Source organism: Phyllobates terribilis, unplaced genomic scaffold, assembly GCF_046119375.1.
Source record: "Phyllobates terribilis strain yellow unplaced genomic scaffold, ASM4611937v1 Scaffold_2__4_contigs__length_985480577, whole genome shotgun sequence".
Classification (NCBI taxonomy): domain Eukaryota; kingdom Metazoa; phylum Chordata; class Amphibia; order Anura; family Dendrobatidae; genus Phyllobates; species Phyllobates terribilis.
Window position 1 is genome coordinate 699,524,720 of NW_027362762.1, and position 26,144 is coordinate 699,550,863.

At 42.5% G+C, this 26,144-nt stretch overlaps 1 long non-coding RNA gene across 1 annotated transcript in view; it reads left to right on the forward strand.

The window, feature by feature from the left end:
* LOC141225813 (uncharacterized) overlaps positions 1 to 25,612 on the forward strand; it is a 43,755-nt gene extending 18,143 nt beyond the window's left edge. The window contains exon 4 of the long non-coding RNA XR_012293055.1: positions 24,695 to 25,612. This is a non-coding gene — a long non-coding RNA (uncharacterized lncRNA). The remainder of the gene's footprint in view (positions 1 to 24,694) is intronic.
* The last annotated feature ends 532 nt before the right edge of the window (positions 25,613 to 26,144 follow it).

Below are 26,144 nucleotides of genomic sequence, written 5' to 3' on the forward strand. Positions count from 1 at the left end.
TTGCAACCTGAGCCGGCAAATCCTGCATGCTCATGGACTCTGCTTTCATTTATCTTTGTTTTGCCGTTATGCCAGTCAGGCCATATTTATTTTGTTGAACCTGCCATGGTTTATGCCGTATTAAAATAAACCAGCAGACGAAAAACGTTCCTGTGTCTACCTCTGGAAGGAGCCAAGTGAGTCAATCTACCACAAGAGATACTCCAAAAGTTTCAACCAAAAATGGACATGTTAAAAGAAACCAACAATAACAAACTAAGTGAGCCAGAACAGATGAAGGAAAGATGGAAAGAGTACACAGACCACCTCTACCAAAACGACTCAGTGATACGGGAAGAAACTGAGACTGGAAATGGTAGAGAGCCGAACATCCTGATAGAAGAAGTCGTTGCCGCGATAAAGCTTCTGTCAAACAATAAAGCACCTGAATGTGACAATATTCCAATAGAGTTAATAAAGTTGATCAAACGCCAGTCTCAACAGAGATGTACAACTGGTAATATATCTAACTATTGCGCTTATATCTGATGCCAGCAATACTACTGAAGATCTTACAAAGTTGGTTACAGCATTACTTTGACAAAGGAGCTGCTAATGGGTAAACAGGATTCAGAAAACGCAGAAGAACAAGAGATGTGAGTGCTAACAATAGATGGATAATGGAAAAGTCTAAATAATATAACAAGGAGATCTATTTTTGCTTCATTGAATACAGCAAAGTCTTCGACTTTTTTGATCACCACAAACTCTGGAATAGCATAAAGGATATGGGTGTGCTGAACCATCTGATCAGCCTCATTAGGAACCTTTACATCGACCAAGAAGCAACAGTCCAAATGGAACACATCGACACGACATGGTTCAAAGTAGAGCAAGGCATCAGACAAGGCTGCATCATGTCACCATTTCTCTTCAATGTATATGCCGAAGCTATTTTCAGGAAGACTGTACTTGCTGAAAAAGAAGAAGGAATCAAAATTGCTGGACGAATCATCAACAATCTTAAATAAGCAAATGATACAACATTGATAGCAACAAGCGTTAATGGAATGAAGGATTTATTACGGAGTCTCAAAATGGAGAGCTCAAACATGAGACTACTACTCAACACAAAGAAGAAAAATTGACTACTGCCAGGTATGACATTTGAGATGAACAGCGACAAACTGGTAGTTGTAAAGGACTTCAACCAACTCGGATCAATGATCACTCAAGATGCAGTGATGACACCGGAGGTCAGTAGGAGAATAGCTATGGAAAAATCAACAATGAAGTCACTGAACAAGGTTTTCCAATCGAGGAACATTTCATGTGTGATGAAGATATGACTCTTACATTGTTTGGTCTTTTCTATGGTAACATACTGATGCTAAAACTGGATGATAAAGAAACAAGATAAAAGAAGAATCAACGCCTTCGAAATGTGGTGCTGAAGAATGATTTTATTAATACCATGGATGGCAAGAAGAACTGACAAATTAATTTTGGAAGAAATCAAGCCAGACATGTCACTCTAAGAGAGGAACACCAAGCTACGACTTGCCTACTTTGGACACATCATACGAAGAAAGCACTGGAGAAGGAAATCATGGAAGAATAGAAGGAACAAGGCGAAGAGGAAGACCAGTAACCAGCTTGATACTATCAAGATAACAGAGGAGAAGACCCCGGTGGATCTACCTATTATTACACAAGATTGATCTTCCTACAGATCAATCATCCTTCAAGTCTCCATGGCTTGAGATTGAGACGAAGGCCGTTAAAAAATGTGTACAATACCCAGTGATTTTAGTGATTCTTGTCTGTGCAGTATCTAAAACCATGGTGAAAAAAAGTGTTCATCCAAAACTACATACAACTAGAAAAAACTGTCTGGCACTTCCAAAACAAGGTGTGAACAGGTGCTTACTAAGAGCAGCTACCTCCATATACAACTAACAAACAAAGCAGCACACTGTAACGCTAACTATGCTAACATTAAACATATGAAATTTTAATAGCATTACTGCTGTAGAAAGCACCTATTCACACCTTGTTTTGGAAAGGCCAGCCAGTTTTTTCTATTTCTTTGTATAAGCTTTGACTGAGCACTCCGCCTCTATGCCACAGGCAATTTTAATTGCAGCAGGATCTTATTATCCCACATACAAACAAACATAGTCTCTTAGAGAGGAGTTCACATTGATAGGGTCCCACACACAAGCAGACATAGTTTCTTAGAGAGGAGTTCACATTGATAAGGTCCTGGTATTTTGAGAGACGGCTTAACGTGGCTACCAGGTACACATGAATTGGCCAATTTATGCGCTAAGATTTCTCATTTATTTCTATTTTCTACAGCAGTAATGCTATTAAAATTTCATATGTTTAACCCCTTTAAAGCCCATGACGTACTAATACGCGTCTGTGCCCTGGGACTTAAGAGACCTGACTCGTATTAGTACGTCATCGCAATCACGCGGGCACACAGGCTGTGCGGACATGATCGCCGCTGGGTGTCAGCTGATTGTCACAGCTGACACCCGGTACTATGTGCAGGGAGCGGTCCCGCACCACTCCCGGCACATTAACCCCCACAATGCTGCTATCGAAGTCGATCGCAGCATTGTGGTGGCTAAAGAGAGGTGATCGCGACACTCACCTCCTCTTCCGGCCTCCAGCGCTGTCTGCCGCGGCTTCCCGGGTGTTGCCATGACGACCCGATGTCGTCATGACAACATCCAGGTCACCAGACAGCAGGAAGATTGTTTGGTCATGCGCAGTGTATGACCAAACAATCTTCTCACTATGCAGCGCTGACTGCCTGCATGGCACAGGGATGGTGCTCCATCCCTATGCTGTGCAGGCGATCAGAATAAAAAAAGTGAAAGTCCCAGAGTGGGACAAAGTAAAAAAGTAAAAAAACTTTCAGAAAGTGAAAAAAAAAAACTGTAAAAATATAAAAAAAATAATCCACCAAAAATAAAAATATAATGTACCCATCAATAAATATTATTATGAAAAAAAAACAAAAAAACAATAAAAGTACACATATTTGGTATCACCGCGTCCGTAACGACCTGACCTATAAAACTGTCCCACTAGTTAACCCCTAATAAAAAACGAAGCAAAAAACAATGCTTTATCATCATACTGCCAAACAAAAAATGGAATAACACGCGATCAAAAAGATGAATATAAATAAAAATGGTATCACTGAAAACGTCATCTTGTCCCGCAAAAAACAAGCCGCCATACAACTCCATCATCCGAAAAATCAAAAAGTTATAGCTCTCAGAATAAAGCGATGCAAAACAATATTTTTTTCTATAAAATAGCTTTTATTGTGTAAAAGCGCCAAAACATAGAAAAACGATATAAATGTGCTACCGCTGTAAATGCACTGACCCGAAGTATAACACTGCCTGATCAATTTTACCACATGCGGAGTAGAATAAAAAAAAAAACAATTCCTGAATTGTTGGTTTTTGTTTATTCTGCCTCCCAAAAGCTGGAATAGAAAGCGATCAAAAAATGTCACGTGCCTGAAAATGGCACCAATAAAAACGTCAACTCATCCCGCAAAAAAGAAGCCATCACATGACTCTGTCGGCCAAAATCTGGAAAAATTATAGCTCTCAAAATATGGCGATGCAAAAACTAGATTTTACAAAATATGTGTCTTTTAGTGTGTGACAGCTGTCAATCATAAAAACCTGATATCATTCTGGTATCCCTGTAGTCGCACTGACCCGAAGAATAAGGTCGTATAATCACTTATACCGCACTAGGAACGGCGTAAAAAATAAACGCTGGGGCTGGGGTTGGGGTTAGGGTTGTGCTAATGTTAGGGTTGGGCTAGAGTAGGGTTAGGGTTGGTTTTTTTTTTCAAAAGTAAAAAAAAAAAAAAAAAGATGACGATATGGCAACAAGTGTTGAACGCAAGTGCTCACTACTTGAGTTTGCATCGGGTATGCATTGAGTATCGCGGGTGCTCGAGTCTCCGCCCCATATGCTTCGCGGCCAAAAAAAGCTCGCGGGGATTGCCTGCCATGCACGAGCGATCCCCGCATGTTTTTTTGGGGGTGTCTAATAACCGTGAAACATGCGGGCGGGGACTCGAGCATTTCACTTGAGCACCCACGATACATGGTGCATACCTGAGTACCCGATACAAACTCAAGTAGTGAGCACTTGTGCTCAAGACTAATGACAACTTATTCAATATGATGACCTAATGTCATCAAATTCTGTGTTGTACCTCTGGGTTCAAAATGTTCACTATACCCCTTGATAAAACTCTTGAGGGGTGTAATTTCCAAAATGGTGTCACTTGTGGGGGGTTTCCACTATTTAGGCACATCAGGGGCTCTCCAAACGCGACATGGCGTCCGCTCTCGGTTCCAGACGATTTTGCGTTCAAAAAGTCACACAGTGCTCCTTCCCTTCTGAACTCTGCCGTGCGCCCAAACACTGTATTTTCCCCACATATGGGGTATTGGCGTACTCAGGAGAAAATTCACAAAAGTTTTTGGGGTCCATTTTTTCCTCTTACCCTTGTGAAAATAAAAAAATTGGGGCTAAAACATTTTTTGTGGAAAAAGTTAGATTTTTTTATTTTCACTGCTCCATGTTATAAACTTCTGTAAAGGACTTGGGGGTTCAAGGTGCTCCACACACATCTAGATAAGTTCCCTGAGGGGTCTAGTTGGCAAAATGCTGTCACTTGTGGGGGGTTTCCACTGTTTCAGCACATCAGGGGCACATCCGTTAATTATTCAAGCAAATTTTACAATTAAAAAGTCAAATGGCGGTCCTTCCCTTCCAAACCCTGCCGCTCGCCCAAACAGTGGTTTTCCCCCACATATGGGGTATCTGCTAAATCAGGAGAAATTGCACATCAAACTTCATAGTGCAATTTCTTCTGTTACCGTTATGAAAATGCAAAAGTGGGGGCTGAAAAACATTTTTGTGGGAAAAATGTGAAAATTTTATTTTTACGGCTCTATGTTATAAACTTCTGTGAAGCACCTGGGGGTTCAAGGTGCTCACCACACATCTAGATAAGTTCCCTGAGGGGTCTAGTTTCCAAAATGGTGTCACTTGTGGGGGGTTTCCACTGTTTAGGCACATCAGGGGCTCCTCAAATGCAACATGGCGTCTGCTAATTATTCAAGCAAATTTTACATTCAAAAAGTCAAATGGCGCTCCTTCCCTTCCGAACCCTGCCATGCGCCCAAACAGTGGTTTTCCCCCACATATGGGGTATCTGCTTACTCAGGAGAAATTGCACAACAAACTGCATGGTGCAATTTCTCCTGTTATGCTTATGAAAATGCAAAAGTGGGGGCTGAAATACATTTTTGTGGGAAAAATGTGAAAATGTTATTTTTACGGCTCAATGTTATAAACTTCTGTGAAGAACCTGGGGGTTCAAGGTGCTCACCACACATCTAGATAAGTTCCCTGAGGGGTCTAGTTTCCAAAATGGTGTTACTTCTGGGGGGTTTCCACTGTTTAGGCACATCAGCGGCTCCCCAAATATGGGGTATCTGCTTACTCAGGAGAAACTGCACAATAAATTTTGGGGTCCATTTTTTCCTGTTACCCCTGCAAAAATAAAAAAAATTTGGTCTAAAGTAGCATTTTTGTAAAAAAAGTTAAATGTTCATTTTTTTCTTCCACATTCCAAAAATTCCTGTGAAGCACCTGAAGGGTTAATAAAGTTCTTGAATGTGGTTTTGAGCACCTTGAGGGGTGCAGTTTGTAGAATGATGTCACTTTTGGGTATTTTCTGTCATAAAGACCCCTCAAAGTGACTTTAAATATGATGTGGTCCCTAAAAAATGGTTTTGTAAATCTTGTTGGAAAAATGAGAAATCGCTGGTCAACTTTTAACCCTTTTAGTTCCCCAATAAAAAAAATGTTGGTTCCAAAATTGTGCTGATGTAAAGTAGACATGTGGGAAATTTTATTTATTAACTATTTTGTGTGACATATCTCTCTGATTTAAGGGCATAAAAATTCAAATTTTGAAAATTGCAAAACTATCTAAATTTTCGCCAAATTTCCATTTTTTTCACAAATAAACGCAAGTGATATCGAAGAAATTTTACCACTATCATGAAGTACAATATGTCACGAAAAAACATTCTCAGAATCAGGGGGATCCGTTGAAGCATTCTAGAGTAATTACCTCATAAAGTGACAGTGGTCAGAATTGTAAAAATTGGCCTGGTCATTAACGTGCAAACCACCTTGGGTTGTAAAGGGGTTAATGTTCGCATAGTTAACGTTACAGTGTGCTGCTTTTTTTGTTAGTTGGAAAGCTAGTAACTGCTCAAAAAATACACAAGGGGGAGAGGAGAGAGAGATAAAGGGCCACACTGACCATTAGAGATTACACTCTACAGGAGAGATAGCTATGACCCAGCTGACTATGAGAGCTTACAGTCTACAGGAGATAAAGAGAGAAAGAGGACCCTGCTGATCATAAGCGCTTATACCCCATAGGTGAGAAAGAGAGGACCCCGCTGAACATAGCAGCTTACACTGTACAAAAGAGAAAAAGAGAGGACCCTGCTGACCTTTAATGCTTACATTCTAGAGGAGAAAGATAGAGGACCTTGTTGACCATAAGAGCTTAGACTCTACAGAGAGAACTTACCCAGTGATTCTGGAGATGGAAAATTACTCTACAGTACAGTAACCACAGTACAAATTGTACTCCACTGAGAACTGCTGGTCTGTGATGACCCAGGTACTGACCACTACTGTTCAAGGTTTGATAATCCGCAAGATGTCATAGCCTTGTGGGGAGGCCCACGCAGTCACGCATATAGATATTAACCTACTCTTTGTTGCTTCAGCAGTCTGGGAAATGGTGCCAGGCAAGTTTATTTAATTATGTTTTTTGTGAACCGTGACTCGAATCTCAACGTGTTCAAATTCGTGTGAAACTGCAAATTTCAGGAAATTTGACTGGAAGTTGATCCTCCATAGATCAATCCGCACATCTTATTAGAAATTTGATTTCGGCTCGAGCTTTAAAATATGAATATCTGTTATAGATATCGTAAAACTAATTTACTAATTTCCATTGGAAGTTAGTAGTGTTGAGCGATTATGAATTGTTAACGCCATCGGCCGAGTATTTGCGGCATGCTCGGCATCGATGAAAGTGTCGCCGCACCTGCATGTGTCACATTTGTCATACACCTGTGACACATGCAGGATTGCCTGTTTGTCAGGCAATCCATGCATGTGTCACAGCTGTCTAACAGCTGTGACACTTGCAGCCGCGGTGACAGTAAAAGAAATGCCGAGCACGCCAAAATACTCGGCGAGCACCCGAGCGTGCTCGTTTAAAGGGTTAAACGAGCACGCTTGCTCATCACTAGAAGTTAGATAAGTTATTTAATCATAAGTCGGATTCAAATAAATGTGTTTTATGTTCTAAGTAGCCTCATTATTGATATTACCATTTTACTACAGTAAATTTGTTGTTAATAACTATTGACCATATATGAAGGAATCAGAGTCTGGAAAAATAGAGATTAAGTTGCAGTCAGAACTTTCACTTAGTGACTCAACAGCCCTACTAAAATAACACATTAAAGGGGGTAGACTGAGTTTAAAGAAAAGGGTCTCCTTTCTTAAAGGGAATCTGTCACCACCTGGGACGTTTTTACCTATTAATATGGGCATACAGGTATTAGAATGGTTAAAAAATTCATACCTGTATGCCCATATCTGTGGTCTTAATGTGCAGAAATCGTCTTTTATTCATGTATGCTAATGATTTCTTCCATGTTGTTTCAGGTAATATGGGATTTCATCAGCAGTGCAGGTTATAGACATATTACCTGAAACAGCATTTCCTTCGGTCTGACGACCCCTGTCCGGAAGCAGCTGATCTATGCTATTGAATGGTTGCAAATGTGCAACCATATCAGATGAGCGTACATGTTTTCTCATCCATTCCTTGTTGTTAATCAGTTAATACCCTATTTGCGCTTTTTTGTGCTCCCCAGTATTTTTACTGCAATGATTTCTTCCAGGCTCTGGGGCGTGCGGTGCCTGGAAGAAAACAACTCAGCCTCCGGTCCTCATTTGCATTCCACCCACCTCCCCACAGCGTCAGTCCCCTGTGACGTGTATTGCTGTCCCCGGAATCCCGCTCCTGCGCCTGCAATCACACGGTTATACTTATCTTTTCCGCCCTGCTATGGGAATTGGCTTCATTGTTCTTCTGAACAGGCGAGTCACTGATACTTCAGTGGGGCGCAGGAGCGGGAATCTAGGGCCAGCAATACACGTCACAGAGCAATGTGACACTGATGGGAGGAGGGTGGTATGGAAAAGACAGGAGGCCGAGCTTTCTTACAGGCACCGCACGACCCAGAGCCTGGAAGAAATCATAAGCATACACGAGTAAAAGACGATTTCTGTACATCAAGACCGCATATATGGTCATACAGGTATGAATTTTTTAACCATTCTATTACCTGTATGTCCATATTAATAGGTAAAAATGTCCCAGGGGTGACAGATTCCTTTTAACCTGAAACAGTGTGACACTAGTTTAAGGGCTGTATCTTGTATTGTAGCTTTACTTTATAACATTTAATGGGGCAAAGATACAATACGAAACATTACCAATGGACAGAGGTGGTGCTGTTTCTGAGAAACGGAACAGACCATTTTCTTTCATCTTAAAACCTGTTTTTGCTCATGTTCAGTAGGTTTTTAGAAGAAAAGTGAACCATGAAAATGCAGTCTAATCTGCAAGCACCATGTTATAGAGCTGGTGGAGCTGAGCAGATTGATATATAGTTTCATGACAAAAGATTTGGTATAATCTGTATTTTAATTATTTAAACCTCTGCTCTTTTTGGAATTTTGGTCCAGTGGGCGGTCCTATCAATGACTGACAGCTTTATTTGTATCAGAGTGCATACAGAGATAACTGTCAGTCCTTGATAGGGCCGCCCACTGAACAGAAAATCCCGGAAAGAGCAGACGATTAAATGATGAAACCATGGCTTATACTGAATCTTTTCTTATAAAACTATACATCAATCTGCTCAGCTCCCCCTGCTCTATAACATGGCATCTGCAGATTAGATTGTATTTTCCTGGTGACAGGAACCCTTTAAGAAGACTTCATATACAGTACCTTGAAAAAGTAATCATGCCCCGTGAATTTTTCCACATTTTTTCACGTTACTGCTGCAGATATTTTGCAGTATGTCTCTACCAGCTTTGCACATCTAGAGGCTGAAATTTTTGCAAAATCTTGTCTGTGAACAGCAATTTTCAAGTCTTGCCACAGATTCTCAATGTGATTTAGATCTGGACATTGACTGTGCCATTTAAACAAATAAGTATGCTTTGATCTAAATCATTCCATTGTAGCTGTGGCAGTATGTTTATGGTTGTTGTCCTGCTGGAAGGTGAACCTACGCCCCAGTCTCAAGTCTTTTGCAGCCTCTAACAGGTTTTCTTCCAGGATTTAACTCTATCCATCTTTCCATCAACTCTGACTAACTTCCCTGTCCCTGCAGAATATAGCATACCCACAGCATAATGCTGCCTCCACCATGTTTGACGATGGGGATGGTGTTTTCAGGGTGATGTTCAGTGTTAGTTTTCCATCACACATAGCGTGTTGTATTTAGCCCAAAAAGTTCTACTTTGGTCTCATCTGACCAGACCAGAACATGTTAGATGTGTCCCCTACATAGCATGTGGAAGAAAGAAGGTTCTCTGGTTAGATGAGACTAAAGTAGAACTTTTTGCGCTAAATGCAAAACGCTATGTGTAGCGAAAAACTAACACTGCACATCACCCTGAAAACACCATCCCCACCCGTCAAACATGGTGATGGCAGCATCAGGGGGATTCTTTTCTTCTGCAAGGACAGGGAAGCTGGTCAGAGTTGATGGGAAAATGGATGGAGCTGAAAACAGGGCAATTCTGGAGGGAAACGTGTTAGAGGCTGCAAAAGACGTGAGACTGGGCTGTAAGATTTACATTCCAGCAGGACAACAGCCTAAACATATTGCCAGAGCTACAATGGAATAATTTAGATCAGTGTTTCCTAAACTCCAGTCCTCATGGCTCCCAACAGGTCATGTTCCCAGGATTTCCTAAGTATAGAATAGGTGGTGGAAGTTTAATCGAGGCATCAGAAATTCTCTCATCTGTGCAATACTATGGAAATGCTGAAAACAAGACATGTGAGGGGCCATGAGGACTGGAGTTTTGAAAACACTGGTCTAGATCAAAGTATATTCATATATTTGAATGGCACAGTCACAGTCCAGACTTAAATGAGTATTCCCATGTCCAAGATCTTATCTCAATATGTAGTAGGTATAATAATAATAATAATATTAGCAAATACCTCCAATTAGAAATGTAGTATAGTTTTTCTGATTCACTATGTCTCTTTCCTCATGTGCAGGCATTACAGGACCTTATCCATGGTTACGACTACTAGCAACTAGCTAACTAACTGTCAATATATCAGTGGCCATAACCATGGATACCTAAAATCCTGCAATGCCTACAGATGAGGAAACAGACATAGCGAATCAGAAAAACTATACTACATTTGCTAATATCATTATTATTACACCTACTATATATTGGGATAGGATCATGAAGATGGGAATACCCCTTTAAGTCCCATTGAGAATTTGTAAGACTTGAAAATTGCTGTTCACAGACATCCCAATCCAATTTCAATGAGCTAGAGCTAGTTTGCAAAGAAGAATGGGCAAAAAATTCAGCCTCTAGATGTGCAAAGGCTGGTAGAGACATACCCCCAAAATAATTACAGCAGTAATTTTGGAGAAAGGTGGTCCTATAAAGTTTAGACTCAGGGGGTGAATATAAATGCACATCACAATTTTCAGATTTATATTTTTAAAATATTTAGAAAACCCTCTATCATTTCCTTTACACTTCACAAATACTTGCTACTTTCTGTTGGTATATCACATTAAATCCAAATAAAATACATTTCAGTTTGTGGGTGTAACATGAAAAAAAGTGGAATAGTTCACGGGGTATGAATACTTTTTCATGGGACTGTACATGCTGTAGAAAAATCTGTTGCAGATTTTTGGTAGAATTTCAGACTACTGTCGTAAATACTAATTTGTGTGTGAGTGCACATGACTTAAAATTGCTTTACAGCATGCTTACTTGTGAAAATGCAGTTACTAAATACCGTATACCATTAGCAGCATTACAAATGAATTTTTCCAGTGCAAGTGTCTGAAGGATGGCTTTCGAAATCATGACATATGGAACTAAACAGTTAATTGTGTTTTTGGTATAAGCTTTCTTACTAGGTTGTTTAATATTTAAATTAATAAAATGGCTAGTATGTAAAAGCTTTAGTCTACAAGGATTAAACAATCTTCTTATCGCCTACTCTTTCCATTACTCATTTTTTAAAGTCTAGAAAAAGTACAGTGGAATACTAATGATTTCACTGTGTGAGGCAAATGCTCTTCTAAGGCTGTTACATCGCTAAACATAACCTGTAATTTACATCATGGGTATAGCAAGCTTTCCTGTTGTTAATTGTCATGAAAACAAGGAAACCATCCGAAACTTGCTTCACTCAGGAATTGTATGTGAATCAACACACCAACCCGTCAGTACAAAAATAGACATCGCTGTAAAATGAAGCATTGAGGTGTTAACCTACAGTGTTAATGTCAACTGACTAATTATGCTTTATTTACCAGAATTCTAATGCCTGGCTCCAGTGTAAACGTTTGCTAATCTCTGTGCACCATGTAGGTTATATTTTTATTGCACTGCCAAGTTGTCATCTTGGAGTGATTTCAGGCAAAAGTACTAGAACAGTGGTCTTCAACCTTTCTTTCCTAAAGAGCCACATTCAGTTCTCAGAAATAGTCGCGAGCCACATCCAGTGCCTATGCACAGTAGTAACACCCAGACGCCCCATTACCAGGGTAATGACAGCCAAAGCTTCCCCACAGGAATCACACCGAGACATTGTAGGTCAGGTCTAGGTCCTGCTCTGACCCCCATCTATTTTGAGACCTGTTGGCACATAGTGAGGTGAAATACTAGAGTTAGGGACCATCCTGATTAGTTACACCTTGTCACGGTGGGATGGCTTTTACGCATTTTTGATCAAAATAGTGTCAACCAAGTACCCTATGTTCTTTACATGTACTATTACTATTTATCTACTGCAGGGTATTTTCTTATTGTTTTTATCCTATGTTTTGTCTGTTAATGGGCACAGAAGGACTGTGCACCTACACACTGCAGTTATACCTACAGGTGTGCTGGCCCATCTCTTCGGTTTTCCCCTCCCTTATAGGCAAACTTACACCTAGGAGCTGTGGGCCTCATTTCCCTGTAGATCACGGACTCAGGAAGATGGCGGCGGCGGCCGGAAAATCAATGCACTCCACTGTGCATTACTGCCGACACTGGCCCAGAGCATCTCACCGCTTCTGCCGCTGCCGGGATTCTGAGGGAGGGACCCTGCTTCCTGTGATCCTGCTCCACCAGCACTGCAACTCCTTGTTAAGCTATGCTCGGACCATAAGACACCCCCCCCATTTCCCTCCCAAATTTTGGGAGGAAAAGTGCGTCTTATGGTCTGAAAAATACAGTACTGTTTTAAAAAAATAGAAGTCTGGCCAGAAATCACATTGGTGCTCTCTCTACAATGCAAGAAATAGGAGAAATCCAGCTCCTCGAACAGTGAATGTTTTATTCACAAAAATACTTCAGGGACATACAAAGTCAGCAGGACAGCTTAGAAAGCACGCATCAACACGTTTCAGGTGTCTGTGCACCCTTAATCATGAAGGGTGGCCATTAGAGATCCTCAGCTCCTTTATATATACAGTGCATTGTGAAAGTATTTGGCCCACTTGAACTTTTCTACCTTTTGCCACATTTCTGGCGTCAAACATAAAGATATAAAATTCTAATTTTTTTGGGAAGAATCAACAACAAGTGGGACACAATCGTGAAGTGGAACTAAATTTATTGGATATTTTAAACTTTTTTAACAAATTAAAAACTGAAAAGTGGGGCGTGCAATATTATTCGGCCCCTTTACTTTCAGTGCAGCAAACTCACTCCAGAAGTTCAGTGAGGATCTCTGAATGATCCAATGTTGTCCTAAATGACTGGTAATGATAAATAGAATCCACCTGTGTGTAATCAAGTCTCCGTATAAATGCACCTGCTCTGTGATAGTCTCAGGGTTCTGTTTCAAGTGCAGAGAGCATCATGAAGACCAAGGAACACATCAGGCAAGTCCGAGATACTGTTGTGGCGAAGTTTAAAGCCGGATTTGGATACAAAAAGATTTCCCAAGTTTTAAACATCTCAAGGAGCACTGTGCAAGCGATCATATTGAAATGGAAGGAGTATCAGACCACTGCAAATCTACCAAGACCCGGCCGTCCCTCTAAACTTTCATCTCGAACAAGGAGAAGACTGATCAGATATGCAGCCAAAAGGCCCATGATCACTCTGGATGAACTGCAGAGATCTACAGCTGAGGTGGGAGACTTTGTCCATAGGACAATAATCAGTCGTACACTGCACAAATCTGGCCTTTATGAAGAGATATCCATAAAAAGTATTGTTTGAAGTTTGCCACAAGCCACCTGGGAGACACACGAAACATGTGGAATAAGGTGCTCTGGTCCGATGAAACCAAAATCTAACTTTTTGGCCACAATGCAAAACAATATGTTTGGCATAAAAGCAACACAGCTCATCACCCTCAAAACACCATCCCCACTGTCAAACATGGTGGTGGCAGCATCATGGTTTGGGCCTGCTTTTCTCCAGCAGGGACAGGGAAGATAGTTAAAATTGATGGGAAGATGGACAGAGCCAAATACAGGACCATTCTGGAAGAAAACCTGTTGGAGTCTGCAAAAGACCTGAGACTGGGACAGAGATTTATCTTCCAACTAGACAATAATGCCAAACATAAAGCAAAATCTACAATGGAATGGTTCAAAAATAAACATATCCAGGTGTTAGAATGGCCAAGTCAAAGTCCAGACCTGAATCCAATCGAGAATCTGTGGAAAGAGCTGAAAACTGCTGTTCACAAACGCCCTCCATCCAACCTCAATGAGCTCGAGCTGTTTTGCAAGGAAGAATGGGCAAGAATTTCAGGCCGCACAACCCTCCATGTGCTCGCCAGAGGTAGCCTGACTGCCATTTGGTACCGAGATGAGATCCTCAGACCGCTTGTGAGACCATATGCTGGTGCGGTTGGCCCTGGGTTCCTCCTAATGCAGGACAATGCCTGACCTCATGTGGCTGGAGTGTGTCAGCAGTTCCTGCAAGATGAAGGCATTGAAGCTATGGACTTTGTGTTGACTTTTGAATTTATGTGTTTTTCTTTGGTGGGTCAAGAAGGACAGACTAGTATTTGTTTAACCTGAATGTTAACATTTGAGTTGATATTTACTGCAACTTATTGTATGGAGGACAGCGACTCAGGGTTGGGGAACAATGATGTTTGTTAATATGCTAATTACATATTATACTAGGCCAGCTAGTTTGTTCATTTACAGAAAATGGGGATACAAACTATGCAAATTGATTAAATGTTCAAACAATGAGACGTGAGCCATGCACCTTCCCCCCTGACCTGTGAATGATGACCTGAGCCACAGATGTAAATATAAAAAGGGATTTCTATCATGTTGCAGAGAGAATCAAAGAAACTCTTCAGGACAGCAGCTTGGTAGCATGGCTCCATCCAGAGGACACAGATTTGGATTCTACAGGATGCTAGCCTAAGGGAACACGGCCCTGGCTGGAAGGATACAGATCTGCTCCTTTGACCATCACTGACCCTATGGAGATGGTTGGGGAAACCAGGATTGTGACCCTCTGGTCACCTGGTACAATGCATACGCCTGGAGAAAGCCAGGTTGGGACCATCCGGTCGCCTGGCCCTATGCCATGAATATGGTGTTAGGGGTTGCCAGGTGGGACCCTTCGGTCACCTGGAACCCATGTATACGCCCGGAGAAAGCCAGGTTTGGACCATCCGGTCACCTGGTCCCATGGATATGTTCGGAGAAGCCAGGGTGGAACACTTGGGTCTCCTGGCCACGTACCTCACTGGACTGTCAGCTTCATAAGCTTGCCACTACCTCCTCTCTGTGGGTGTCCACCCAAAGTGGGGTGCCGCTGGTTGAGGTAGTTGACCCTGGAAGTCCCAAAGTTGCAGCTGCTCTATTCCTGGCGGGCCAGCAGAAGGATGAGGCTGTATAATTGTGCACCATTTTGGGTATTTGCTGGGACTGTTCTATATGTTTATTGTCTGTTTGGTGGTTCAATAAAGTATTGACACACTGTTTTACCCTCAACCTGTCTTGTCTGAGTAGTATTATACCCACGGAAGACCCCGGGTCTTCACAATTATGTAAAAATCATACAATGTAATTTTCTGAAATTTTTTCTTAAGATTCAGCTTCTCACAGTTGAAGTGTACCTGCAATAAAAAATTACAGACCTCTCCATTCTTTGTAGGTGGGAAAATTTGCAAAATCGGCAGTGTATCAAATACTTATTTTCCCCACTGTATATATATATATATATATATATAAGTGTTGGGACCCTTGAAATTGTTCCAGAAAATGAAGTATTTCTCCCAGACAATTATTACAATTACACGTTTAGTTATACGCATCTTTATTTCCTTTGTGTGTATTGGAACAACACAGAAAAAAGGCAAATTAGACCAGAGAGAGGTGTAAGAAGTTGAAAGTTGTAAGTAGCTTGTTGATGGTTATAGGACGCGATTGATTGCAGTTATTTATTCCAATGGACGTGCAACCAAATATTAAGTAAAGGGTGGCAACAATTTTATTCGGACCATTTTTAGGGTTTGTGTGAAATTATGTGTCTCATTTGCCTTTTTTTCTAATTTTCTGGGAGAAATACTTCATTTTCTGGAACAATTTCAAGGATGCCAGCACTTTCGGCCATGACTGTTTATATTTATATATATATGGTGCCTTGAAAAAGTATTCATACACCATTTACTTTTTCACTTTATACCCACAAACTTAAATGTGTTTTATTGGGATTTTATGTGACATACCAACACAAAGTAGCAAGTATTTGAGAAGAATAAAGGAAATGAAACATGGCTTTCAAATTATTTTAAAGATATAAATCTGAAAATTGTGACGTGCATTTATATTCAGCTCCCTGTAATCTGATACCCCTAAATAAAATCCTGAGTGACAAATTGCCTCCAAAAGTCACATAATTAGTAAATTGAGTGTACCTGTGTGCAATATATTCTAAGTTTAAATACAGCTGTTCTGTGAAGGCCTCAGAGGTTTGTCTGAGAATATTAGGTGTCAAACAACATCATGAAATCCAAGGAACACGTCAGACAGGTCAGTGATAAAATTGTGGAGAAAAGTAAAGCAGGGTTAGGTTATAAAAAAATAACCCAAGCTCTGAACATCTCACAGAGTACTGTTCAATCCATCATTACTGATGAGCGAGCTCTAAAATTCTCAGGTACTCGTTGCTCGGATCAAGCAAATTGGAATGCTCGAGTGCTCGGTCCGAGTAACAAGCCCAATGTAAGTCTATGGGAAACTCGAGCATTTTTCTAGCGGCCATCCCCCTGGCGGTCTGCAGAGGACCTAAAAATTGCCCAAATCGAAGGGAATAGTGCTCAAATGACATGGGAACAGCATGGGGAAGTCCCCTGGAAGCATTTCTGACTCCCAGGTCACTGCTGTCAACAATGTTGTCAGAGTTATTACACCACTTTTACGGACTCACAATAAAACGCACAAAAACTAAACCAAAATGGATTTTCCTGGGAAATATGTTAAGGAACATCCTTTCCAGGGTAATGACTTGTATATAACGCAAAATAAATAACCAAAAACAAAAATGCTCCTCCACACCTTAGGCTATGTTCACACGTAGCGTTTTTGATGCGTTTTTGCATTGCTTTCAACCGTGAAAGATGCATTCACCAGGAAATGTAATTTTAACATTTTGCTACCTTATCTGGCTGTGTGGTGTGTGAAATGGGAACAGCATGGGGAAGAGACGTGATCCTATATTACTGCGATAATAATACAGACATTTTTGGCAACGTGACAAATCTTAAACCCCATTTAAAATGGGCAAGGTGTGTGTCAAGGGACGGGGAAGTGAACGTTATGGTGATGGTGATAGTGCAGGCAGACGCCGTGGGCAAGATGAAACTGTGCCTGCTGAGGGAGCACAAGAAACACCGACGTCATGTCGAACTTCCTGTCCCAATTTCTAGGGGGCCGCGGAACACCACTATTGAAGCCAGAGCAGTGTGAAAATGTTGCTGGTTTGATAGCAGATAAAGTTTCCAGTCAGTTTGCCACCACCACCACCACCCTGTGTTCCACATGGTCCAGTTTCAGTAGATGTGAGTCTGGATCACATTATTAATTATTACTTTATCGCGGTTTATTCCATGACGCTTTACATGTGAAAAAGGGGTATACATTGCAAAAACAATTACAATAATCGTGAACAAAAATGTGACAGCGACTGGTACAGAAGAGGAGAGGACCCTGCCCACGAGGGCTCACAGTCTACAAGGGATGAGTGAGGATAGAGCTGGTCGTGCAGCGGTATGGTGGAGCGAGGGTTACTGCAGGTTGTACGCATGTCGCAAGAGGTGGGTCTTCAGGTGCTTTTTGAAGGTTTCAACAGTAGGCGAGAGTCAGAAATGGTGGGGTAGAGTTCTAGAAGGGGGGATGCACAGGAGAAATCTTGTATGTGATTGTGGGAAGAGGAGATAAGAGGGGAGTAGAGAAGGAGAACTTGTGAGGATTGGAGGTTGCGTGCAGGTAAGTACACAGATGTATGGAGGAGACAGGTTGTGGATGGCTTTGCATGCCAAGGTTAGGGTTTTGAACTGGAGTCTCTGGGCAATGGGGAGCCAGTGAAGGGATTGACAGAGAGGAGAGGCCAGGGAATAGCGAGGGGGCAGGTGGATTAGTCGGGCAACAGAGTTTAGGTTAGGTTGGAGGAATGTGAGAATGTTAGAAGGGAGGCCACAGAGCAGGAGGTTGCAGTCGTTGAGAAGGGAGATGATGTGTGTGTGCACTAGTGTTTTTGTAGATTCGTGGTTGAGGAATGTGCGGATCCGGGAGATTTTTTTTACTTGGAGTCGGCATCTTCTTCACCCTGATCCTCCTTCCTCCCACCATTCCAAGTGCCCTGAGACAACAGATCCCACACTTGGATACTCCGAAGAGTTGTTTTGTTCATCTTTCCATTCATAGATTCTGGCCTCTCACTCGGTCCGCTTGGAAGTGGAAAGAGCTTGGATATGTGGTTTGAAGGAGAGATTAGAGTCCAGGGTTACCCCAAGAGTTGTTCATTATTCCATCGATAAATTGGGCCTCTTGACCGGCCAGCTTCGAGCAGGGCAACAGAAGATTGCATGTAGCGATTTGAGCAGCCATGGTCATCCGAAGGTGACAGTGGGAAAGTGCAATTACTGTCACAAGAGGTGGAAAATTATGAGACATAATGGACAGAAAGTCAGGAGGAGGACCAGGGTGCGGAAGTGGAAAACAAAGCGGTGGACGATGAAGTCACTAACCCACCCTGGCAAGGGGACATGTAAAGCGAGGACAGCAGCACACGGGGGAGGGAGGCATAGCACCACAACAGGCAGGAACAAGCAGTGTGGTGGCCACAGACACAAGGCGGCCAATTGCTTCCCAGAACACCAACATGATGGAAGTTGCCAGTACAACTGATAGGTCTTCCCGAGTCTGGTTCTTTTTAAAAGACTGTTTAGATAACCTCAAAAAGGCCATTTGCAACATCTGCCAGGCCAGCATCAGCAAGAGCACCAAAACTACCAGCCTGACCACAACCAGCATGCTCAGGAACATGAAGGCAAAGCACCCGACTAGCTGGGCTGAACACCAAGGTCCAGAAACAGTGTCAGCGGGTGACACCACTGCTTCTTCCGCTGTTGTGCGTGCATGCAATTCCCTGTCCATGGCGCATGCGAAGATGCCTCCCGCCCTGCACCTGTCGTTGCAGACTTGCAACCATCACCGTCCACGTACTTGTCTCTTTGCAACGTTCAGTTGTCCCTACTACAGTCCTTGGAATGCAAGTGCAAGTATGCAGCCAGCCACACAGCCACCCACAGGCCACAATACTAAACTGCCACATTTCTGGACTGCTTGCACTTGAAATGTTGCCTTTTAGGCTCGTGGAGGCGGAAGCTTTCCACGACCTCATGGCGGCCGGGTGTCAATACTCGGTCCCCAGCTCCCACTATTTCTCCTGGTATTGTCTCCGCCTTCCACAAGCGCAGGTCCCAGAACATTACCCGTGCCTTTCCCAGTGCACTTATTGGGAAGCACCACCTAACCACAAACACGTGGACAGGTGAATGTGGCCAGGGATGGTACCAAGCCTATCCACAGTAAAAAAAAATAAACAGCCATAGAGTGTCTGGGAACCTTCCCACACACTTTTCTTAGCCCGGGCTGCTTCTCGGCAGGGTTGGACGGGCCCATCAGAAGACTGGAGAATCCTTCGGTGGGCCCTGGCTTCTCCTTCAGGAGAGTTCATAGTGCCGAGGTGAGGTTGTTATGATGATCTCCTTAGCTTGCTACTGGTACTTTACTATGGGAATTAGCTTGGCTCCAACCAGTCTGGAATATTGCCAGTGAACTATGCAACAACGCCATGGTATTAGCAGTGCCCCTAGTACCAGTAGCGAAACCATCCACAATTTCCCTCTCAGGAATTTTATTTGGTAGACTGAGTGGCTGCCCAAATACATTAGTTTCTCACAAAGTTGCTGAACATACTGAGCGGCAGTAGGTTCAAGTTTCTCCAGCATGTTAGATATCTAAGGGGGAACAGAGAGGGCAGCACAGTGGCTCAGTGGTTAGCACTGAAGCTTTGCAGCACTAGGGTCCTGGGTTCAAATCCCACCAAAGACAACATCTGCAAGGATTTTTTATGTTCTCCCCGTGTTTGCGTGGGTTTCCTCTCAGTAAAAAAGCAGCCATAGAATGTCCATGAACCTTCCATTAGACTTTTCTTAGCCAGGCCTGCTTCTTGGCAGGGTTGGACGGGCCCACCAGAGAATCCTCGGGTGAGCCCTGGCTTCTCCATCAGGAGAGTTCATGATAGCACAAACTTTGCAGCTGCTATGGGGCTCTTGAGCAGGGGAGCAAAGTGGGCCCCCAGAATCAAATCCTCTGGTGGGCCTAATGTTTTTCAGTCTGACACTGCTTCTTGGTGAGAGTTGTATTTCACCACTGCCATATTCTTTAGCTCGGTGAAAGGACTGGCATAGAGGGAAACAGTATCTACTCCAGCTGTCATTTCTCCACCAAGTTCCGCCCATTGTCACACATGACCATGCCTGGCTGTATGTTCAGCAGTGAGAGCCACAGATCAGGGTGGTATGTTACAGCTTTCAACAACTCTGCAGCGGTGGGCGTTTTTTCACCTAAGCATTAAAGGGGTATTCCAGTCTCCAAGTTCCTATATCAATATGTAGTAGGTGTAATAATAATAATATTAGCAAATACTTCCAATTAGAAATGTAGTATAGTTCCTCAGATTCGCTATGTCTCTTTCCTCATGTGCAGGCATTGCAGGACCTTAGGTATCCCTGGTTACGACAACTAGCAATTAGCTAGTTACCTGTCACTATATCAGTGGTCGTAACCATGGATACCTAAGGTCCTGTAATACCTGCACATGAGGAAAGAGACAAAGTGAATCTGAGGAACTATACTACTTTTCACATTGGAAGTATTTGCTAATATTATTACATCTACTACATATTGCGGTAGGATCTTGGAGATGGGAATACCCCTTTAAGCATATTATCTTCAGCACAGCCTGTTGCTGCTTGGCCAAGGCAGTGCTGCAGTGCTTCCAGCTTGTGACTGATGTGGTCATTTCGGAGATGGAGGTCAAACTGGAGGTACAGGAGCTGAACAATGTGATTACATTGAGGTTACATTGGCGAGTCTGGTTTTTATACTAAAAAGATCCTACTGTATTTTTATTTATTTATTTATTTTTTACGTCTCTTCAAATTTGTATTGGAGTTTGTCCTAATTTTTGGCAGCCCCTGAAATTGCTGCATATGCAATAACAGTATAGGAGACACATTCCTTAATAATGGGAAGGACAATTCAAATAGATTCTATATTCTAGAATATTAACTGTCTTATCTGAAATTCTTTTACGGGTGAGGTACCGCAGTATGGATAGTGTATTACATCGATCATGCCAGGTATTATTGCCTTATACTGTGTGCTGCTGGTGCCCAAAAATTTTTTGAATCTATTCTATTCCCTACCGATAACGTTGTTAGATGAATTTACAATAGGGACAGGTGCTGCTAGGTGGTATCATCACCAGCTACAGATGAGTGTTCATTCTGGTCGCATAAATGTCTTCCACAGTCCATAACTTTATTTTTTTTTTAATTTCTTTGGCTTTATATACAAGTCATTACCCTGGAAAGAATGTTTCTTAACATTTTTTTCCATTTTAACTTTTTTTTTGTATGTTTTTTTTTGTCAGTCTGCAAAAGTGGCGTAATACTCTGACAACATTGTTTACAAATATGCTATTTGTCAGCGGCAAGCTGTGAATAGGTTTAAACCCACAACTGCAATACTTTAAATGGAGTGTAATATTTGACACGCTTACAATAATTGCTGGATTATTACGGCAGTCATATGGTACCTCGTCTGATGGCCACAGTTTCAGGCAGTCACCTAATTGTATGGTATTTGTCAGCCACCAAGTGTCAATCGGTTCAACAAAACACAGGTGGCTGATTTTAAAAGGAATAGAATATTTGCCACGCTCAAGAAAATTTATGTATTATTTCGGCAGTCATATGGATCACGTTCGTCTGATCATTGAATAAAGTTCCTTTTTTCCACAATATAGTAATATGATTAAAACTAAAAAAAAATCTGGCTGTATTCTGCAAACAAGCTGAGCTGTAAAATGGTGTACACTGACACACTGCTACAATCTATAAATGGAGGACAATATTTTCCACGTTCACTACAAATGGCTGGATTTGAACCACAGTTTTATGTGATACGTCTGACAGAGAACCATGGTTTTAAATAGCAGACCTGTAATTTACTAATACTATTCTTCACAGAGACCTAGTGTGAATAGCTTGACTAACACACTGCAATGAAATGGAAGGCAGAAATGTCTGATTTTCGAATTCTGTTATATGTGATATGTCTGACAAAGAACCACGGTTTTAAATAGCAGGCCTGTAATTTACTAATACTATTCTTCACGGACACCTACTGTGACTAGCTTGACCAACACACTGCAACAGAATGGAAAAGGAGGCCAATATTTTCCATGTTTAGTTCAAATTTCTGGATTTTTATCACTTAAATATGGAACAGATCTGGCTATATTCTGCAGTGCTAACAAGCAAATGGATCAGAAAATGGTGTACTCTGGATTGCTTTTTAAGCAAATAACCAGGATTAAGATAAAAAAAAATTGCCCTGGCCCCTGATATATGGGGTATGTCTACAAATATATGTAAGAACAGCAGCAGCAGGAACGTGCTATGGACCCTCTTGCACTATATGCACTGCAGTCTGCCACATACACTGCTTGACTAACTCCTGCTATCACCACTGAATATATGCAGCTGGATTAGTCCTCAGAGGGACTGTTAGTTCAGATGGATATATAGATATGCTGTGGAATACTTTTGCTAACTATAAACAAGCAAATCTCTCCATGACTCAGCAGCAGCTCTCCCTACTCTGCCTGGTTCCGGGGTAGACTATGACGAGCATAGCGGCGCCAGGTCTTATATAGACCTGATGACACTGTGCGGCCAGCCAATCACTGTAATGCCCACAACCAACATGGCTACGGCATTACAGTGTGTGGCAAGCAATCCCTGCATGTTCATTGACTCTCTAAAGAGTGCCAAACATGCAGGTCGGGGACCCGAGTTCCTGCTGGAGCAACCCGGAAATACTCTCCAAGCTTGTCAAGCACAGTGATGCTCAGGTGAGTACCGAACAGTAGAGAGCACGTTTGCTCATCACTATCCATCATCCAAAAATGGAAGGAGTATGGCACAACTGCAAACCTACCAAGACATGGCCGTCCACTTAAACTGACATCCCAAGCAAGGAGAGCATTAATTATAGAAGCAATCAAGAGGCCCATGGTCACTCTGGAGGAGTTGCAGAGATCCACAGCTCAGGTGGGAGAATCTGTCCACAGGACAACTATTAGTCACATACACTACAAATCTGGTCTTTATGGACGAGTGGAAAGAGGAAAGCCATTTATGAATGCAAGCCATAAGAAGTCCCATTTGCAGTTTGCAAAAAGCTATCTAGGGGACACAACTAGCATGTGGGAGAAGGTGCTCTGGTTAGATGAGACAAAAGTAAAACTTGAGCTAAATGCAAAACGCTATGTGTGGCGGAAATCTAACACTTCACATCACCCTGAAAACACCATCCCCATTGTCAAACATTACCGGTATATGGTGACCATACAGTGGTAGATAACAGTCCTGCAGAACGTGTAAGAAATTACAATACAGTACAGGTATATAGTGACTTACAGCTGACGTTCTTCTGATGTAGTCGTTCACTTTTCCCATCTTTTCCATCTGGCCCAGACCGACATGATGACGTCTCCAGCCAGGACTCGTCTGCAGAGATTACAACAAAGACACATCTGACTTCTCACATTTCCAGCATCGTCCCCATCTATTATCAATCTGCACAATCACCTTATCCTGCTGATACCCCAATACTGTCCCTATTACTGTGGTACAAAAGCAATGCTTCTCATACTGCCCCACATAATAATGCCACCACTGTGCCCCTTACATAGTAAAATGTCTCCTTTGTGCCCTCACAGTAGTCTCCACACTCTTTAATTGGCCGCACAGTAGCCCCAACACTGTATAAAGGTAGTCACCACACTGTTATATTGCCACCCCCCAGTTTATCAAAACCCCCAGCAGTAGCTCCCACACTGTATATAGGCCCCTACGCTGTATGGTGGCCTCCACAGTAGCCTTCAAACTGTATAATGGCCCTCGTATTAGCTCCCACACTGTATAATGACCCCCGCATTAACTCTCACACTGTATAATGGCCCACCGCATTAGCTTCCACGCCTTCTGGTCTCTGTCTGTCCCTTTCTGAGGGCTGCAATTTGCACAGTCCTGATATATATGGCAAATAGCTAAATGTAAGAAAATAGAAACAGCTAGTAAGTGTGTGTAGAGGCCAGCATGTGGGTACAGCTCCCTGAATGTATCTAGGTAACCCTAAAAGGAATACTCTTGTCTGGACAAGACCCCAAAAGGGGAACGGAAGGAAAAAGGAAATCAGAATAAAAGAGGTAGAATATTACACATGTAAAGAAGAAAGTATGCCCCCTGGTACGTCTTCTTTTTCCCTTCTCTCCCTTTGGGGGTCTTGTTGTCCAGACTGAGTATACGCACCTACTGGCTGTTTATATTTTCTTCTTTTTAGCTCTTTATCATATATATTCATCTTCAACTTTGTGAGGATTTATTTTTTTAATAAAAGGTTTTCTAATCGGCTTTTTATGTTTGTCACCCTAGATTTACAATATGAGATGATACAAACACTGCACTGGTAGTACCCTGACCCCGGCTGCAGGAGTAAGTCACATGGAATATATATATGTATATGTAACACCTGCACATGGAACTGTCAGAGCAGCTACTGGTATACTGGGACTTACGGACACTAAGAAGAGCTTTGCAGCTGCTGTTAAACAGGGACCTACAGACATTAATCGTTCTTTCCCTGAGCTGCAGTGGACTACAATTCCCATGGACCCTTGTTTCTGTCAGATGACACAGCCTGGAAAGATCGGAGGGAAGAGGGACTTGGGGGAGGGAGCTGGAGAGAAAGTGAAAGTAAAACTAGAGAGGAAAGGAAGTGTGGCAGCTTGTTGTTGTGAAAGACGGAGCGCTGTGGACTTGTATCCCGCTACGCTGCGGAGCGTTGCTGTCCCCTCTGATATACCCGCGCATCTGGAGAAAGCGCGGCCCTGTCACCCGGTGAAGCAAGTGACATCAAGGACTCGGAGAGTTCTGCCGGCACTCCCACCGTATAAAGGCCTGAATCCTGCCGCCCCCAGCTGGTGTCCAGGGAAACCTACAACCGGTTGAGACGCACCGTGAGTGCCCTTTTGAGACTTGTGGTTCTACCAGCGTCAGTTACAGTGAGTACACTACGCCCCAGACTTTTTACGTTAATGTTCATCTAAGTGCACCAACGGTTATAAATTTGCGCGCCAACATCCGCGGCAACTGGGCCCCAACGTTTGGACTGAGTTAATACAAGAAAAGGGGAACCCTGCTACGTTATATTTGCAGGGGCGGGGAAGAATTAGGTTGTGATGTGTATATGATTTTTATAGAGCACCGTTACCTGTATTGTATGTTGTTTCTTTAAATCCACCTCATTTCTGCTGCATAGCAATAAACCTGTTAACTGTTTTACTCCTGTTCCGGGTGAGTGTGTACTGAGCTAAAGGCAGGGGCTTCCCGAATCAGTCCCTGGCAGAAGATAACAGTCCTTCTGCAGTCCTAGAGAGAGCTCCAATCAAGATTCGGGTGGAGGCACTGCGCCCTAGAGAGGTGAGACCCCCCATAACACCCAGCGTACCGTGGTAGCCCTGAAGGGGTGTTACATATATATGAAGAGGTAAAGAGACATATTCAAATCAGTGGTGTCCTGCAGCCGGGGTCACGTCTATCAGTGCAGTGCACAATACTGACACTCTTGTCTGCCTCTCTATCTGATTCAGGACGAGATTTATGGCAGCTGCTTTGAAGTCTTTTACAGATCTGGTGATGCTTCCGAGACTCACAGTGACCCAATCTGTTTAAAAGTTCAAGCAGCCCCCATAAATCTTACTGTGCCTCAGATAGCAAGACCGCAGATAAAAGACAAGTCCTGCCACCTCCTCACTGCACATTGCAGACACCTCCGGCCCCGTGCAGACAGCAGCCTGAGCTGTTACTTACAGCTCCACAGCGT